Here is a 21,295-nt window from a genome sequence, read left to right as displayed (position 1 = left end):
TAAATCGATTTATTAAACGACAAATCTGTCAAACCAATCTTTTGAAACCTTGCTTTTCTATTGAACGAAATTTTTCCATTTTGTTTACTTTGTCGTATGACAAAGAAAGCGCATATCATAGTTTCCAATATTTACTTATTTGCGTGAATGCAAAAGGCATGTAAAAGGGAAAAAATGTGATGTAAAAAAGGTACCAGAAAAAAGGCAAATCAATCGAAACATAATGCATGCCCTAGGCTTAAGATTGATTCTTGGTTCTAGTGAAAGAGAGGGCGGCGTAGGACTGTCATATACCAAACTGATGCAAATTTATTCGCAATGGAGCAAATATAATCAGTCATTTTTCACCGGGCAGTAGTGTGGTAAAATTGACCAACTGCAGCAAGATAAATGCCGTAATACTAATTGTTCGAATTTATACCAAAAATAGCGATACATGAAGCAGCAATAGCATATAGTCTTTGCATTCAGATAAATGTGGTGGCTTTAATCGGTGGATTTGTTGTTCGATGCTAGTACACGAATTTTGTGTTGAACAAGAACATAGAAAATTCAAATGGCATACAGATGGAGATAGAGTGAGTGAGGTGCAGAGGTATTAATGGTAATGTCAAAGATGGATGTATAAACGGTCCATCAAAATAATGCTCCTATGCAGGCACAGATTCGTAATATGCATATATGAAAATGTGTGTGTATGCAGTAAAATAATAGTGTTTTTGTTTTGTGTATCCATGTTTTTCTTCGTTCTATAAAAAAAAAACATTTTCTTTTATTTGCAATCGTTTTTGGTGGCTATTATGCTTCTACACCGCTGCCATGAGCAAACGTGCGCTCAAACTACTGCCATGACAATCTACATTTTGTTGGTTGGCCATTTTGAGCGTTGCTACGTGAACCTGTCCGCTATGAAAATAGATTTATAGACGACAACTGTTTGACTCGGTTGAAGTCTTAACGTCTGATAAATGTCAACCAGATGCCCGGAATCGACTTGTTATTTATCTGCATATCTTGCTCCTTTTTTTGCTGCTCTTTTTCACTGTCGTATTTGGTTTTTGGTTTTGTGGAGATTTTACGGCTGAGCCTCTTCGTTGGCGTTTCGATTGCTGAGGCACACACGATTCAAGTGCCATTCAATATGGAATACACACAACGACAATGTCGACGACGACGACGATGATGATGTTGATGATGCCTTAACAGCGTGTGTAATGTGTTTGTGTGTGTGTATTTTTCAACTGTTGCATTTCAAGTGCTATTTTAAGGCATTTGCGATGTATTTTGCAAAATTTAATTGCAAAGATCCTAAGCTATGTTTGTATATTTATGTAGTTGTGAACATTAACCGTGTTTGGTTGACAGTCGTAAATCGGAGACCATGTCATTCTCTTCCATACTTCATTTCATTGCAATCAAACGATAAACATTAAGTATTTTTGAATTGTCTGCCATTAAATGTTTCAGTTATTGTCGGTTGTCGTGCGTGATTTGACTTTTGTCTATGTACAGATTTTATCCACCATCGAAGGCTCAACTCACTTCGGCTTACATATCTATATATGTGTGTGTGTGTCACACAACAAGATACTAATTTATTATAGTCGACAGAACCAAAATCGTTTCTCATGTATATATAAATCCAGATGAATGAGACTGATTGAAACATCACAGTGTGCAAAAATGTAGGCATATTCATAGCTCTCATCAAGATAAATGAGAGAGAAGAGCGACGAACGAGAAATCATGATTTAAAGTAGAAATGTGCACACTGTCAATTGCTAGTGCCACCCATCTTTAAGCATCCAGAATTTAAAAAAAGACAGTTTTTTTACCCAATGCACATACTCTACTTAGTACTTCTGATTAATTACAATCAACATATTAAATCATACAATTCAATACATTTTTTACAATCAAGGCCATTGTATACCGATGAGGTGCACATAAAAATCTCAAACATTTGATTTATCGCAGTTGACAGACGTTGAAATAATTAAGTTGTTATAGCATCGGATAATGTCGAACCGAAACCAGAATCACAACATTCAAGTATATTTAATATGAAAAACCATCCAGAATCGATTGTCTTTATTTCAAGTATGTATTTTTCCTAATCTAGTTTTATTTTTCGCTAAAATGAAAGTTTTCCATAACCATTTGGCTAGGAAGTAGTTTTTGCTTAATCCTGTTCAGATTTTTGTTGTTTCCGATAATTTCCGTTGAACGTCAAAAATTGAGAAGATATTCTCAAATAAGTCTCTTTCTTGATGCCATAAAGTACATGGCCAATATTTTATCGGATTAAATAGAGAATTTAAATGCGTCATCGCAGCATAACGTATCATTTGAAAACACATTGTATGGAAAATTCGCATTCGCAAAATGATCGAATAGAGTATAAGAATATCTGAATGATTCATTGATTCTTATCCGGATTAGCTTGCTGAATCAATTTCGGATTAAATGCGTAAAGCTGATAATCGTTCGCCAAATCGATGTGTGTTTTCGATTGCAAGAACACGGTACCGGTGTTTGGTGTTAATTTATTTTTCGATTGTGAAGGAAAGTTTAATCATAAACTGTGGTTTGTCATAACTGTCATGGGCATTTGTTTTTTTTTTGTTGCCGTTGCAAAACTGCGTACATACACGCACAAGTCCTGATTTGATTAAATACAAGCCCGTTGTGTGTAAATCATTAATTCAAATCCAATAAGATCGGACCGAATGCACACCGAGAGAAAATAGAAATCGTTAATCCGATTAATCGAATTGATTTGACCCTGAGAAAATAGCTTTGAAAATTAATTTTAACACTCGTGCGTGCGGAATTCAATTAGATGTCAACAAGTCAATTGTAAAAAGTGTTTACACGGCCTGTGTATCAGAATACCATTTGCATTCCAAGTAAATCAAAATATGGCTTAGCCATAATACTCTTCGGTTTAATGGCAAAGAGCAATGGTAATATCAATAAATATGCAATTTCTACGGCATATAGGCACTATCTATGACAAATAATTCCATTCTCGTGTAATACAATATAATGTTCTTAAGAAATACGCAGTACATATAGATGGCACTACACTTTCATTTTTGATGAAATTTTGTATTAGTTCTAATTCACTACTCATGCCCTTGGAATAAGCATGAAATTGTACAAAACAAAGAATCAATCAATCGTTAGACAGACCTGCGATATCGCTTCATATCTTTTTCAATTGGATAAATTCAGTGAACTTTGTACACCATGGAGAAAAAAAAACACAAAACGTGTATACATTTTGCACTACCGGCAACTAGCACGCACTGATTCCGTCCGTGATTTTGTATTTCCTATTTCTACATACACAGAGATTGAACGAAACAAAAGAACAGCAACAACAAAAAACGTAATAACAACAACACAGTATACGCAACTCATGTATTCAAATTCCGATGCTCAAGCCGACCATAACAAATTGATTTGCGTGTAAGAATAAAAAGAGAAATAATAACAATAATATGGACAACAACGAGCAAACATACATATTCGAAACTTGCACGTCGCGCGAAACATTACTCGCAACTCTTTCATGTACGCATCGAGAGTATTATAAACATCACATACACAAACACAACAAATCTCTTTTTTTCTTCAATAAATTCTAATACAAGTTAGTCTAGGCTTAAGGCTGTGTCGCCGTCGTAGACAATCTTCTTGTTTTCATCTATACCTCCAGCTTGTATCGAAATAGATTTTGGTTTTTGAATCTTGTTTTGCGAACGTGGTTTTTGCCAATTCTTTTAGTAAGAGAGATTTTTTTTAGCTTCAATTTGCCAATGGATTGTTTTATCTCAAATTTTGGCTTGATCGTTCCATACTTTGCTGGCCAATAAAAGGACACCGACAATAGCGGAATTTCTTCTGGGTTTTCTTTAAATTTGCCCAACAAAAACAGATGCGACCCCCCTAGGTCGAGATCTTTTTTTTTGTGTGTTGGCCAAAATTTCTTGGTCAATGTTTTTACCTTACTAAGGTTAATAAAAGTTTGAGAGTAAATATTTTCCAATCATAAAATAACCTTCAATGAAAACGGTCGAAAACATGTACGAATTTATTTGCGTTTTTTATTACGCATATTGCGACCATATCTCGAATGACAAATCCATAATCAGTCCAAGGTTCATAATATTTGTTGTTGTTGTCATTTGATGGAAGGTTCAAACCAAAAAAAAAATATGCTCATACATTTTGACCTGTAACCGAAACAAAAATTAAGACATTTCGTTTAATTGTGGCGATAAAATGAAACGCAATCCTGTCACATGCGGCACGATTTTAATTTATTAAATTGAACGAATTCACATAAATCGTCGAAAGCAAAGCGTGAAAACCCCCACAAAATCCTTTTACCATTTACAAGATGCATTTCTGTTTCCACATTTTCCCCGAACATTATGCGAAATGTAACCAACGATAACATCAGAATAAATGTCATGGTCTTAATGCACACAGTCTCTCTTTCACACTGGTCATGTTCCTATCCAAAACAAATTGATGCAATCACTTAGTTTGATTGCTTTGAGTATTTAAAAGCGAAAAAAACGAATTAGAAAAAAGAAGAAGAACGAATAAAGGATTGAGTTTCGAGTGCGAAAACGTGTCTGCAACAGTGTAACATGATGTCGTTAAGAGTGAAAATTAAAAACAACGATTTCGTTGTGGTTCTTCTTTTTCATTACAAACGCGTTTCTAACATGACGTTTTGGTGCCGACGCACACAGCAAAATGCGCAAGAACAACGAAAACGATAAGAACGACGACGACGACAAAGAAAGTGCAAAAAATGTATGCAATCAAGTGAATACAAGTCACATCGTACCTACATAAAGTGATAAATGAATGCATCTAAACGCCTCAGCAACTAACAGAAATGTGCTGCTATGCCACAGTGTTTAAAAATAATATCGTGATCGCTGTGGCATCTCCGGCTTTCTTATGCTGCATGGAGAATCAAACATTAAATTTACGGTAACTTTTCATTCGCGTGTGCGTGCCTCCACTCATCGACTGCGATTTCATTGCAATGAATATTTATAGATCACATATACAGTGGTGCGTGTACGCGCAATTGCATTTGGGACCTCCGATTAAGAAAAAAAAGGGAACAGCAACCGTACAGAAGTGAAGCGTGCAAAAAACCAAAAATGAATGAAATTCATCCAATTGCATGGTTGGAATAACTGAACGCCAAAATACGATGAAAGGGTGCGTGTTATGATGAACAATTGTCATCGCGATAGAAGAAGAACAGTATTTTGGATTATTTTATGTGTTCGCTCAATGAAATGTGTTGCTCTGATGTTATTTTGCACTTTGTTTCACTTGCCATTTCATTTGTTCAAGCAATTGAACTTGAATTCAACCATTTTCCAATCTCGAAAAGAAAAAAACTAAGCATTGATAGTTTTCCACAAACATTTGCATAGCAAAATGGAAAAGAAAGCCACAAAATATGATTGAATTGTACATATGGCCGAATGAACCGATAGAAAAGACATTGACATTTATTGGTTGGCTGTCATAATTGTTATTTTCATTTCATCGTTTATTCGCCAGAGCATGAATATGTCACTAACGAAGAGCGCGCTTGCTGGATGAATGTGTTAGTGTGATTAACGTTGATGTATTAGTGTGTGATGTATACCAATACGAACTCAAGAGCGGCTCCTGACAAGTACACCACGCTCTTCTGAGGCGCTGCGCTCGCTAAGCAGGTGCGTTCTTCACAAGTGCGATTTCATACTCTGTTATTCGCTTTTGGTATTGTAGAATTTTAGATTTTTTGTTCGCCATCGGAATGTATCTACCATAAAAAAAGCAATTATTGTGTTTGAATATTCATATTTATTGTTTTTTTTTTTCACAAGCAAGTGTATTCAATTGATCTATGCTCTATCTATGTTGCTTACTTTCACAGCAATATTATGTCGCTTGATGTTTGCATTAAATTTATCGCAATTATTTTTTTTTTCCATACAAGTTAGTGATAATAAAACAAAACGAAACAATAATATTTTGTTTGCTGCCGACAAATGCACTTTTTTTAACAATTAACATACAAATTATTATTCAATTCTTGAATGCATTTGTCCATTTATTGTATTTTGTTGTTCATGCATGATTACCGTGGTTCATTTCACATGCATCATTAGAAGTAAGTCTTTGAATGAATGCATAGATTATGCAGAATGTCTGGATTTCTCTGCATTTTTTGTTTATATCGTTTTTTGTACATTTCATTTTCACTCTCACCACCTTTCTCCCCTTGTCTCGAATAGATATTATTTTCGATTTCTCGAATTTTATTCGAATTAGAAAAAAAGGAATTTGATTTGTGTAAAAGACGTTCAAAATTACATTTCACCAATGGTGAAACGATGGTTCAAAAGGATAAAGTTCATTTGCTCATAAATGTGCTTTTCGTGCATTATTGTTGCTCTTATATTCGATTAATTTCACGCTATATCGCAAATACCGTTCGCAATTTTCTTTCTTTTTTTCATTAAATTTATTTTTAATTCCTCTCCCCCGCTCTCTTTCTCTCTCTCTCTCTCTCTCTCACACACACACGCTCGCCGCAGTTGGAGAATGAATGGAGCGAAAAATTGAATTGCATGCATTTGCAATTTTTATTGTATGCGGAAGACTGAACAAATCATTAATTGTGTGTATGCAAATCTGTGTATATTTTCTTGCATATAAATATTATTCATGAGATGGGCAAAAGAGGGAATAAAAAGCCAGCGCTACAAAACATTTTTCACTTATCAAATCTCACACTCTCTTGCTCATTTATGGCTTTTGTCTGATGGAATTTTAAATTGAATATTCTTGAAAATTGAATCAATCAATCAATGTCGGTAAAGGCTCGATCGAATCGAATGGTGTTATGTTTTTGTTCGTAATTAACCGCATTTTTCCTCTTGGTCTTCGGCCGACTGCAATGCCAACAAAAACCGAATCACAGACACTATAAGTATTTTCATTCAATTATATTTTGATTGCGATTTTCTTAATGCAAACCAAAGTGAAAAATGTACATCAAACGAAAAATTTATAAAAGAAAAGAAAGTCAGACGAAGCTACAAATTTAATAAGAAACAAAAGGACGACAAACTTCAAAGCGAACGCGTATATCTACTATTACATGGGTTAAAATTAATGATGATTTATTTGAACGAACAAAAAAAAAAGAAGAAAAAAATGCTTAAAAAGGAGAAATGAAATCAAAATGAGTAAATGGTAGAAAGTCAATGAGCCAAACGTTAATAAATTGAAATTAATGCCATTTTAATGGGAATTCAATTGTTTAGTACGGAACATAACATGAACATCGAATTATTGAAAATCGATATGAATTGTTTACAATGGTAAACATACACATAAATCGTAAAACATACAAACGAAACGGAAAATTCACTGCTCTAGTTCGATGCGAAACCTAGGAATTTTGCCCGTCGTTGATGCCATCGATATGCTTAATTGTAATAATCTCAATTATAAATATGAAATAGTTTGTAGCTAAGACCCCATTACCATTGATTAAAGCTAATTAAATTTATATACAAATGTTTCATTTCATATGGAATTTATGAATAGAAAAATAAAATGGCTTTATACTTTTTAATAAACATTTTTTTTGTTGTTTTGTTGCTTGTATTTTGACATATGAAAAGTTTTGTAATGTTTTGTGTCAAACTACGATGACAACGACAATGACAAAAGAGAAGAAAAAGAGAGCGAGAAAAATGAATAGAAAAAGGACAAATTTGCTTTGAATGTCATTCCATTTGAATGAGAGGAATACGTAAAGTTTTGTTATCTGGTGATTTCGTTTGAAATGCATGCCAAACCATTAAAATTTGTCATGTTTCAGTAGTGCTGCGTGTGTGTGTATGTGTTAAGTGTCATATTCATTTGTTCACATAGACAGTTATAGATCCATATGCAATTTTGCATATAAAATAGATGGCATCTGCCAGCTTTAACGAACACGAGAAAAAGTGAGAAACCGGAGCATTGACACCAAATACCGCATTTCATCCAGTAGGCAGATACGATATAAGCATAAACGTACACCGTAAATGCCATAAAATTCAATATGCCGTTTTCACCATACTTGGGAAATGGTGATGTGCAAAGAAATTTGCATAAAAGTTCATTCTCGATTCAAACACTTAAAAACTTCACCAAAATAGCGCAAAATCATAAAGACATTGTACAATTGCGAGTGAGATGGAAACAACGAGAAAGGAAACAAGTATCGGTTGATGCATACGAACAAAAAAAAATCACTGCAATTTTACCGAGCACATAGAATGAATTGGCGCGATTCGCTTCGAATGTATATACATAAATTGGGAAAACTAAAGCGGTCGTTTATCATATTTGTATGTTATTCATTCCAAATGGATGACAACTATAAGAAGAAAAACGAAATGCACGGAAATAAAACGAAATACGTATTCATTGGATTTTATGTGTAGGAAATACGAGTTATGCGCAAAAGAGAGAAAGAGAAAGGGTTGTTTGCATGACTACGATATAATTTTTATCTATTAAGCTTTCATACGACAAAGTAAAAGCCAAACACGACGACAACGATGAGCTCAAAGGCGACCGCCGACATGTTATTGCAAGAAGGTCTTTAAAAAAAAAAAAAGTAAAGTAATATTCATTGTATGTGCAAGCATTCTAGTTATTATAAATGAATGTGGCTTAAATTACTGACACAACACTTCATCGAGATGTTTATACAAGCACATTTATATTATTATCGGACAACTGGTTTTCGGTTCGGAGACCGCTAAAGAACATATGATACCTTTAATTCCACTTAGAGTTTATTCTTGGCGTTGCCATTATAGTCGTCTTCTTCTTTGCCATTTTACATTATATTCCATTTCACCCACACATACAGTCGACTTTCTTATCGGGTGTATAAAATAACAAGCATTGACTAAGTGCATTATTATTACCATGGCATAGTATAGTAACTAGCCTCATCGACAACGTTTTGTGGAGGAGCGCTCATTTTTTCGGGGCCATAATGCAAATGACACCAAAAAGAGAACGACAGCGAGAAATTAATTTCCTCTTAAAACTCATTCGAACTGAAATTTCCGGTAAAACAAACGACCGGGCCGGAACGGTATGCTTGACAATCAGGATATAGTGTTACCGTTTCTTCAGTATCACATCCATACCGACCCAGTCGAGACCAATTATTATTTGTTTTTTTTTTTTTTTTTTTTTTGAGAGTGTTCATATGCTCATTTCTCTTATTTTGAGCGTGTGTGCACACATTCATAATGACAATGACTCAGTCGTCCTCTTATTTTACGTGTGAATGCACGTCAAGTGACTCGAATGGTTGGTAACAAGTTGAACTGAATGATGTGTCATTTGATATGTGTGTATATTATAAGAAACAACAAAAACAACAACAGCCAAAGTACATCCCAATTGCATCATATCCTTTTCCTTTTTCCGACCTATTACATTTTGGTAAGCCCATTTAATTGTTTGCCCCAGCAAAACACATACACATGGCTCATTCATATATATATAACAATTAGGAGCATAGATGACATGCTGAAAGTGGTGAGCATACAATGTGAACGCTATTCAATTATTAATGCGAAAACAAAATACTGCATTCAAACACTTAATCGAAAATCCATTTTGTCGCATATCTATTATTAAAATAGAGTGGGCAAAATCATAAATTCATGAGCATTCATTTTTTTAATTATAAATTCATGAGCATTCGTAAGCATAATCATGTAATTTAACACATTTCATTTGATTGTATATCGCAGTTTTTGATTAATATAAAGTAAGGCAACAGAGAATCAAAATGAAAAATCTCAAATCAATTAATTCCACCAATTAATCAATTATGGAAATGTAGTAGGTCTGAATTCCCATTCAAAAAATCCTAACAGAATAACCGTAGTTATGTTTTTAGAGAAGATGAAAGTCAGTTATAAAACTTTATGTTTGAGACGGACTGCGCCCAATTTTACTGTTCGATTAAACTTGGTAGCTGTTATTGATTTTCCATATAGAGACCCTGAATCATTCAGGGTGAATGTGTCAAATGAAAAAAAAAAGATTTTTATATGATTTTCAAAATCAGCTGTTGAATTATCGCAGTAATCGAAACTTGAATGTCAAATTAAAACCAACTCACAGGCAAATATTCATTTTTTTAATGGGAAAATCCATTTTTTCAAAAATGTCAGCCCATTTAATTGGTCTCTTAAAGGGATTCTCTTTCATTACCATGTCCCATGACATGGAAGGTTCTTTGTGATAATACCGCAAAGTATGCATGTGTATTTATGGTAATGAAATTTATATTATCGAAATGAAACACTCCCTCGTTATAACTGTTCTGAAATTCCAAAGCAAAAAGCCCGCACAATGCAGAGCAAAACGAACCATTTAAAATGTTAAAAACGATCACAACCATTTTGAATATGTTTTGTGTTGCTGATGTTTGCAAAAATTCGATTATGAAAATAGCAGTCGGTCCATTATATATATAGAAATAGCACGAAATAGTGTGCCCATCGATGCTATATATGGAAGATATTTTCGCACGGCACCGTATCGCACGATTGAAGTGAGTGCAGACAGAAAAAATTACAAGTTGCCGCGCGACAGTAAAAAGAACTGTGTGCATGCGTCACCATGTTTGCCGTCCGGAATCACTTCGATAGTGTGCCAAAATAGCGCCGATAGGTACACTACTTGGTGCTATTTCTATATACTATGGGTACACTGGAAAATAGAGTAGACGTTGTGTAAGTGCAGAGAAACGGGGCATACACTCATCGAGGAAGTAATTTTGCTGAGCATAGAAAGGCTGTAAAAAGTGTTTTAAACGATTTTTTTTGGTTCTATTGATGATTTGAAAAATAATTTAAATTTGCATCTTTTTTCGTTTCCTCCTGCAAATTAGTTTACATTTTGCTCGCATGAAAATTGCTATTTTCAACAAATGTATTCTAGATGGTATTTCCTTCAGTGTATACACCCACATCGTTTCATTGCAAGCACGAGAACGAAATAATTGTTGTTGCCGAGTTTTCTTTTTTTGTTTTAAATTTTACAGCTTCTATTTTATGGTGTTGTTTTCTTTTTCGTTAATGACTTAAACTCATGGTACTTGTTGCACGAAAAAGAAAGCATAACTGGCATGGGAAATCAAGCGCGAAAGAGAATGTCAAGATGCATTTTTTTTTTGTATAGAAACAAATAGCACGAGCCTATGTCGCGTTGCTGCCGCCATTCCAACACATTCCATTCCATTCATCTCTCCTGTCTCGTTCAGACACAAAATCGTCGAAACTATTTCTGCATTTAAATCATTCAACGTATATTTTTGTTTTGTTTTAATTTCGCCCATGTCTTGCGCCACATAATACATGGTAAATAGTTTGGCGCTTAAAGAGGCTATCATGCGCTCCGTATACGTGAACAAGCAAATGCGACAAGGAGGCAGAGACAGTGAGAGAGAGAGAGAGAGAGAAAAGAAAACGTCGATTCGCCACACCATTTTTTCGTTCAACTGATAATAAATCATTAATAAATCAAAAGATAATTAAGTACATGGAGTGAAGTGAAGTGTTGTGTGTATATGTGATTTTTTTTTTGGTTCACTTTGTATTTTGTTTTTGTGTTTAAATGCATAACATCGAAACAATGTATGCAATTTACATGACACATTATTATATCTCGCATCATCATCATCAATTTTTTTATTGCCCTTTCTCGTTCGTTTGTCTTTTTTACATTTTCACTTTTAGGGCGATGGGATGCTCGGTGTTATTACACAGGCTTTAAAACAAAAATGGTTTTACGAATGCGCATGCGGTAATAAAAGAGAAAATTTCGCGAGATAATTTCGTTTTTTTTTTCTGTATAAAATGTAATAAAACTAAACAATGACCAGTTGTGGAAAATATGCGAAATTCTCACAGCTCTTTGCAATTTGCCCAGACAATGCATCTTTAAAAAAAAACATAAAATGCCTGTAGAAATATCTGTTTTGCATATATTCAGTGATATTTTTAGGTTTTCGATTGCTTCCCGACCATTTTCCCATTCGCAAATCCTTTCGGCAATTTTGAACCTATTCGACAAAATGTCAAAAATGCAAATCAATTCAGTCGGTCTCCCTATCTGTGTGACATCCAATTTACAAACTGAATTGCGCTGGGTGTGATACAAATACTATGTAAATGCAAAGAAGCAATCGGCTCGATGGCTTCCAGATGAATTACTATGAAAATGGCATATTAATGAGCATGCATTCAACAGAAGAGTATGCGGTCAATACACAATGGGGTTGCATTATGCACAATGACACATGGTTACATTGAAAATGAAAGTTTAGAATCGATGCAATGATTAAGTGGCCCGTATATACTTCAAAATCCAGTTTTCACTCGGTCTCACTCATAATTATGTGAAAAACTGAAAATAGCGTACACCTCATACACATACATACACCCATATTTAGCCTTGTTTTGTTGTATCGGTAAATGCATCCGATAAAATGCAAATTTTCAGCATCGATCGGTTCATGCACTCTCGCTCTTCCTTTTTCTACCTTTTTGCATGTGCATAATATAGTCTCAATGGAATTGAGAGCGCTAAACAGTTCCCACTTTATAAAACGATATATTTATTGAAGTATGGGGGCGCCGCACACATCGAACGTGCAATCTAATCGATATTTATCGGTTTATTTTCATCTTGCTTAAGTGCAAGAAAATGAAAACGTATGCATGTACGGCACCGTATTTCACGTATATTTGCAAAGTTGCGATGTTCATATTACCGTAAAATCTTTCAAAAGAATGTAATGGATTTATGTAAACACGTGCAAACTCTTGTGCAAACAAAAGAACATTAAAAAAATACTTGCTAGGGTTTTAATGCCAAGCGTAAACCTAAAAGAGTGAGAGCGAAATAGATTTTTCCGTTTGTGTAATATTTGTTGGCTAATATACATGCAAATAAAGTAGCCGATTCGTATTTCTATTTTCATCGCATGTGGAAAATCATTTGAATATTTATTTACTTTGGCCGAGAAGTACACAGTAGGGCACAAAACTACATAATTCAAATGGATTTGTTGGTAATTAGTTTGCAAATGCTCTTCTTTATATGGTGATAAGATAATTGGGTTTTATCATACGTGGGTGAATCTGGTGCCAATTAAGTGAAAAGACCTTGGCCAGTCAAAAGATTATGATATAAAAGTCAACCCCTATCTATGAGAGAATTCTCATTCGCTATGAACTCGTCACATCCATCTCTTCTTCTCCATTTTTCTTTCTTTAACTTTATTTAACTATCACTTTGATCGCGTAGAATTAATTAATTTGCTATAAATCATGAAACGCAACGGAAGCACACACCATAGTCGGAGAGCTTAGAAATAAAAAAGAAAAAAATTCGACTTGAAAAATTATATACTGTTCACACAAGCGATCTAATTACAAAATCGCCGCACCACATAAATATTTCTATTGAAATGGCGAAATAGAAGAGAAGAAAGCACACAGCGCGCGCACACACACACACTTCAAATCAATTTGGATTTTTGAGATTCAGTTGAAAGTTGGATGTTAGAATCGGTGATGGCTACTGAACATCGCTAAGCCATCACACATACACAATCTTCAAAAGTCCATTGTGCGTGTAATTCTGCATAAAAAAGCATTTCTTTTGATTTAATGTGCACGCGAATGCATCCATGTTCGCCGTCCAACTTTCATCGTTAGAATCATGCAATAACATTTCATTTCTGTCTGATAAAAGGGTCCCTTTAAATGTTCCTTTCTCATTCACCACAAAATGTACGTCATGTCAGATGGAATGAAATGCACAAAGCAAGAACAGAGAATAGTGTGTATATGCTTTGCATACAGTCAGCAACCCAATGTTTCAAGTAGATTTTTAGTAAGAAAAAAGACCAAACTACTTTGTTAACAACTCCACAAAAAACGTTGTTTTTTTTTTCAACTCTAAAAATTCAATTCATACAACACATCAGTTGGTAAGAAGCACAGTACAAAACATTGTTTGCATTTTCTTTTTGACAATTATGAGCTTTGATCGATTCGCGTTTCATTTTACATTGTTTGTATGTGTGTGTGTGTGCGCGCGTGGTATATTTCAATTTGTGTTAATTAAAAGAAAACGCATCTCTTGCCAATTAAGAAACAGGCGCAATAAAACTGAACCAAATATGCACGACAAGCAACGGAGACGGCAACATGGCAAATGGTTGCTAAAATACGATCGAGTTCAAAGGCTCCATCGTTTGCTTGTTTTGTTCATTTTGATATATTTAATTTGTATGGCGCTTTGTATGAAGCAGCATATAACCCATTACCATAAAATACACAAATGAGTGGATGATGACTATTCAGCGTTTTTGCACTCTATAGATGCTATACGCCTGCTGTGTCATACAAAAAGAGAGGTTATATCCATACAATAACAAGGAACACCTAGTATTTGTTGTTGTTGTTGCTCTTGTCGCCAGCACTTTCTCACTCTCTGCATAATTTCTCGGTGGAAACGACAAAAACCAACGGAACATAAATGGGTGATGCAATTTTCATTAGTCACGGTAATCAAGCCAAAACCGCACCATGCACGAACAAAATGTGAACGAAAATTATGTCATTCCAGTGCCAAATGACTTCACGGATTACATTTGCTAAATGACAGAGACTCTTTTAAATCGTGAGCTTTTTTTCTGTCGTTGTTTTTGTTGACCAAAACGATTCGAGTTTTGCACAAAGTTGGTAAATATCATGAGTTAGATGAATACTAATTCATCGATTTTTAATTATTTTATTCGAACATGGCATTTCTTTTTCTCTTATGTTTATATTTTCAATGCCGATAATCGTTAGTGTGATATACATGCACACACACACGGGTGCGCGAGCGCAATAAAAAACACCACGATTAATTAAAGTATTGGTTTTCCATTCGATTTATTTGAATTAAATTCACGCGTATAAAATGAAAAACCACACAACGAAATGCATTTGGTTTGGCGAATGCGGATGATGATCATGATGATGATGGCGTGCACATTGTATACTATCGTATTCATTATTCGTAAATGGTTTTGGCGATGTATCATTTATGTTTGAACACCCACAAATTGCATGTTTTTACAATCTAAATTAAATTGTTCATTGAATCGTTTTGTGCGAGAGCTGTTGCGCTAACTTTTGCTCAATGTGCAAATATGCTCTGTTCTGTGTCTCACTTGCTCTCGTTCAATTTCATGATTTAAATGGTATGCATCTCTTTTTCACTCTTTTATTATCGACTAAATGTTTCAGATCAAACAAATGGATAAGCACTTCTTCTTTCTTCCGTTTGATTTTTGTTTTTGGTTTGAAAAGAAAACGTTTTTACGGCATTGCAACAGAAAAACGAAAAAAATATTCATTGAATGGGCGCAAAATGAATGCGTTGACTTTTATCGTCGCTGTGCGAAAAGTGTTCAATTGAATTAGTTCGTGGTTCGTGACTCATCGCGAAATTCTCTCTGTATGTAGTTATTTTTTTTATCTTTCTCTTTTTCTCCGTTTTGTCTTCTTTTTTCTGTTTCGACAAACACTCTTTGACAATCGACCACACATTAAATGTGCAAAACACATTTGGATGAATTAGTTGTGATCGGCACGCTTATTTCACATTAAAGATCCATCGTAGCCCGAGCTCATCTCATCGATGGTGTTCCATCGATATATACGGAAAGGATGTTGTTGTAAATGTTGTTGACGGTGCCGATGTGTGTGTGTTCACAAACATCGGGGCGACATAAATTTTCGTAGTCCCCAGAGCATTCACCTATTATCGATGGAAATGTTCATTCCACTTCGCATTTAATGCATATGAAAATCCGAAATTGTGCAACACACATTACTATGTGTTCGACAAATCCGCACGCACGCACACTCTACATGTTGAATCAGACACAATGTTAGAGGTGATGTCATTCTTCAATGTTACCGATGATTTCACGAATTGTGCGTTTTGTGCATTTTAATGTTTAATGTGGCGCTTTACTATTGTTCTTATTACATCGACGGTAAAATTTAATATCGCACAAATTAAATTACGTTTTTTTGTCAGTTCCTTCTATTCGTTTTCGTATTCTTTTTTACGATATTTCTTGAACTTGTTTTTTCGACCCTTGCTAAAAAAAATAATAATCAAGAGAGATTGACACAAAGAGAAAAATGTACGTTCCAATGTTACCGGTTAGAATAGAGAATGTTAAGAGAATAAAAAAAAAACAACGAAAGTGATGACATGAATCTATATACGATAAAATGTAAATTAAGAAAATCTTAAATCGGAAATAACGGCATTTGAATGGTGCATGCATTTATGTTTGAATTCCAAAGTGCCATTTGAATTACTTTGCAGGGATAAGAGATGCATCATCGTACCGTATTGAAAATTTATTATGCATACAACATATGCACACTATCAATGCCAATTTCAAAATTCATACCGCACATTATCGAATCGGTCTACAAATGGCGCTATCCATAATTGGATATCGTCGAATTCAGCACAGCGAAAACAAACATCTAAATTGAATATATTTGGATTGTGCAAATGAATTTGGATTTGGATTATATTTTTGTGAATCCATTCACAAAGTTCCATAAAATACATCAGCACGCGCGTACTGCGCATTTGATGCAATTTTGTCGATAATTTTGAGCACGTCATTGTTTTTTCCGCTTCAATTTAATTATTTCGAATGAGAAAAGACTTTGGGTGAAATGAAATTCACCATTTTCACGAAATTCAATAAAAAAAACGCAGAAAAGTATTTAATCGTTGCAAATGATTTCGATAAATGAAACATTTTTGAGGTGCATCGATGCAGAAATCCATTGCTAATCACGTGCACATAGCATTAGAGGGTAGCAGCACAAAAAAGCAGCACCAACACCACTCAACTCTATGGAATGAATAGCATTTAGATTGAGCACGAAGAATATTTTGCCAATTCACAAAATGGCCAGCACCGGAGAGCCAGAGCAGAGAAAGAAGAAATTCGCCTTGCATTCACTCTTTCACTCATTCCTTCATTTGGACTTTCACATTTTCAATCAGACATTTGCAACATTTTAAATGATGGTATTTTCATTCAATGGAAATCCGCTTTCTTTCCGTCGTTTTTCTACCACACTTTTTTTTACATTCAATATTTTTTAATGCTATCGTTTTGCATTCAATCCAAATGCGTTTTATTTCCAACCAAAAAAAAAAATATTGGACACCAACATATTTTATCATATGAGAGAAGTGGAACGATTACAAAATTGTCGCAATGCGATATTGGCCGATTCTTGCCAAAAAATAATTTATACACATATGTAACTGGCTTCACCGTTAATGGTATATAACAATGATCATGGGCACAGTATCAAAGGTGAAAGCAATATTTTGTCGGTGCTATTTTTGGTCTTGCTCTTTTTTCGAGTTATTACAAAATGGTTTGACCTTCAAATTTTCGTAACTCTCATTACTGTTTCATACTCTTTTTTTTGTATTTCTATTCGGCATGCGAGTCTATTGCAGACACGGGGCACAGCACACAATATTAATCTATGCTACACGCACAGTGGCACATCAAATTGGAATCACTAGAGAATTCGTGTTGGTTTTTTTTCATTCATCTTCTTTTGATTTGATGTGTGTGTGTGAGTTTTATACAATCAATTAAATGTAATTACAGTATTTTACGTTAATTTGTTGTTTTTCATCATCATCGTCATTCGAGATTTGTTCATAATTATTTTTTTTTTCATTCATTCGCATGAATAATGGAACCTTGGAAGTTTCACCGTGTTGGAATTTTGATCTCTTCACAGTGGATGTCGAATCGCTCAGCTGTGAATTTCGTATTTTGATACTGTGTGTCAATGCGTTACGCATCCAAAAAAACAACAACGCAAAAATAAATCAGAATAGAATTTCTGATCGACAGCGGAAGGGAGGCAGATTCATGAAATTCAATGGAGCGCACATATTTTAAGAAAGGAGCCAACAAATTTTATATTCCAAACATGTTTGTGCTTTTGCCGTTTAAACCAGAAAGTGCATTTTTTTTCAATGCCACTTCTTTTTAAGTTTTCTTTGAAAGTTTTCGTCTGTTCATTCTTAAATGATCAAAGTAAAATTGAAATAAAATATGCACAAAGGTTCCTTTCATGAAACATAATTTATAGAACTTCAAGAAAACCGTTTCTCACTGCAAGCGTAAAACACATACACATTTCCTCTTAGTCAAACGTGGCATTTTTAAGGTTTGGGCATGTAGATGGCACAAAATGAGTCACTAAAATATTTCAACAACCAGCAACACCCATAATGACATAATGCTGATATATAATTCAATTGAATTCAGTTATTATTTACCGTAGTCAATAAACATCCAATCGAACGATCAAAAACGTGCTTTCGATATGTTGTTTAATGGCCGTGATTGACTTTCTTTGGCAAAAACTTTGATAATAATAGCGACAGTGCCTCGGTGAATATAATGTGTGTGTTTGCCTCGAATGTGCGTAGTACGTAGATATAATAATATAATTTATTGTCATGTTATTATGAAGAGAGAGAAACAGAAAATATGATTCATTATCGCACCGCTTTAAAACTCTGCCAAAATAAATGCCACATACACCGAATATGTATTGAAAATAAAAAAGAAATGTGCATACAAATGAATTTGATGAAAACAATACGAGCATAAATAATCAAATGAAATTATTATTATTTTAAATTTCTGAATGAAAACAAAAAACCAATCCAGCCCTCCGACACACAGATCACAGACACAAAACAATCGCTCTAATATGTATAATTTTCAATGCCACAAAGAAAATTGAATAAAAAAAAACAAGCAAATCCGAAATTTCTTTGGAAACTTTTCGATTGTTATGATTTATATTCGCTCATTTATTAAAATCTATCTAAATAACGAGTGAGTGAAATTCAAATAGAAAAATTATCGAAATATGTGAATGCATGTAGTTTATGAAATACATAAATCACTTTTGGTCTCTATTTATCTCATTTGAACCGTTACACGGTTGAGCTTGAGAGATATATAGACATACTTTCAATTATGTTATCTTAACTAAGCGAACTTTCGAAATAAAAAAGAAGTTCAAGCTGTTGTGCATTTAAGTAAATTGAAAGACATGGTATGATCTTGATAGTTAATTCTGGAATGAGTCATGAAATATATATATAATTTTTAGAAAGGAAACGATTTTTTTTTTGTGTGTGTCTGTGAATCACCTAATGAAATCTTGTTTATTACTTGTGAACCAATTCAACGTCACACATATCTAAATTGCTGGAATTGAATTAAATAATGTTTTAGATAAGCTGCTCAAACACATCGCACGCGTGTTCACATTTTTGTTTTTATTGAATTTGATGCCTTAAATGGCCAGCATCGATAGACAATTAATTTGCTTCCGCAATTGGTTGAATTTGATTGGATTTTATGCGTTAGGCGTATGTGTTTTTGTGTGTTGTTGGTGTCTTTCTGTGCTCCTTTTACTTTTTTTTTGTTACGCCGCGTCATTTTTTGGCCCGATTGATACGCTTAACGAGCGCACTTTTTCCTTTCGCATTAAATTTGGACTCTCGCGGACATTGCCACTCATATTCACACGTACACGATGAACAATGAAAAAAACAAACAAATGAAAATTATTAGCTTAAATGAGACGTGAGACGATCCGTGAATGTGAGATTTCTATCTTTCACATCCAATGAAAAAAAAAATGAGTTCGCGACTTGCATGCATGCCATAACTCTTTTTTTGCACATTTTTATGTAAATATGGCCCGGCCAATTAATTAGTTTTATTTATGCTCAGATTATTATATTGAACCAGAACGCAAAAGTGAGCGAGTGAAAATGAGAGAGAGAGAGAGAGAAGTAAAAAATAAACCATGGTAGTCAAAGTACTGGGTATATGTTCGTATATGCATTGAATTGTGTGCAGAGAGAAAAGTCTCGCCGATGAATGAATCCCGGTGAATGAACGTGACTTCCTCAATCGCATTCTTGTTCACACTAAACCAAACAAAAACAAAAAAATATATATAGAATTAACAATGGATTTTGATGGCTGGAAACGGTAGCGAAAATTGCCGCGGTCGCATTTGCATACCAAATTCAGAACAAAGAATGAAGAAATTTTTTCCACCACAGCACAGAATTTAATGGTACAAAAAAAGACACCTGTCCAATTCAAATAGTTTGTGACTTTTTTCGCTTGTTCGCACGAAGTTCATATACCAAAAACAAAGCAGTGGTTGTGAATAAATATGCGGTGACAAACTTTTTTATTTGAAATATTGCGACTGTTTGTGCTTCTTATTCATGCTCATTTTTTAATCAGCCTTTTGAGAATCCAAGCCTTTTATAACGTTTGTAACGTACTGAAGCCAAAAATTTAACCGTATTAGGTGAATTATGTGCAACACAAGAACATTGTTTTCAAAAGCTAGATCACGAGCGAATTTACTTCTTGTGATGAGAAGAAACATAAGCACAAATTTCGAAAAGGAGATAAAAAGAGGAAAGAAGAAAAAAAACGTCACAATGGCGACGATGTGAAAGTTAATGAACTATGAAAAAAATATATAATAATGAACGATAATCAAAACGGTTTCTTCTATTCGTTTCTGCTTGGCTTGATTCTGTTTTAGTATATATCTCTTGTTCAGGCATGTGTTTTTTTTTTCTTGTTCGTCCGATCTCGCTCACTTTTTTTCTTCTTCAATTTTTGTTATATTTGTTTGCTTTATGATTTCATTTTATCCGTCACCAAATGTATACATACATACAAAATTAGAAGAATTGCCCTTGATGAAGCTTTGCGATTTCAATTGTTCTTCACAATGCACAAGAGCGACTTATGCTACTTTAATCGATTTAACGATACGATAACTCGACTAATGTGACAACACAAATCCCATCTAATTACTATCATTTCGATGTTTCGGTGCGAGAGAGTTTGCGTTTTTGAACGAATAACAACAAGAGAATGGGTTTTTTCTGCGCTGGCACAAAGTGACTCTTAGTGAAAAATAGATGAACGAAAGAGAAAAAACCAGGGAAAATCAGCGATCGCTCGCAAAAAAGTCAA

General features: G+C 34.3%; 1 protein-coding gene across 1 annotated transcript in view; it reads right to left on the bottom strand.

Moving 5' to 3' along the window:
- LOC116345413 overlaps positions 1-21,295 on the bottom strand; it is an 80,530-nt gene that overhangs the window by 22,191 nt on the left and 37,044 nt on the right. The window lies entirely within an intron of this gene.

The sequence above is a fragment of the Contarinia nasturtii genome, unplaced genomic scaffold, assembly GCF_009176525.2.
Source record: "Contarinia nasturtii isolate CC-2019 unplaced genomic scaffold, AAFC_CNas_1.1 Cnas_scaffold_1240, whole genome shotgun sequence".
NCBI classification, from domain to species: domain Eukaryota; kingdom Metazoa; phylum Arthropoda; class Insecta; order Diptera; family Cecidomyiidae; genus Contarinia; species Contarinia nasturtii.
The sequence above is the reverse complement of the archived record's forward strand: the minus strand, read 5'-3'. Positions and strand labels throughout refer to the sequence as shown.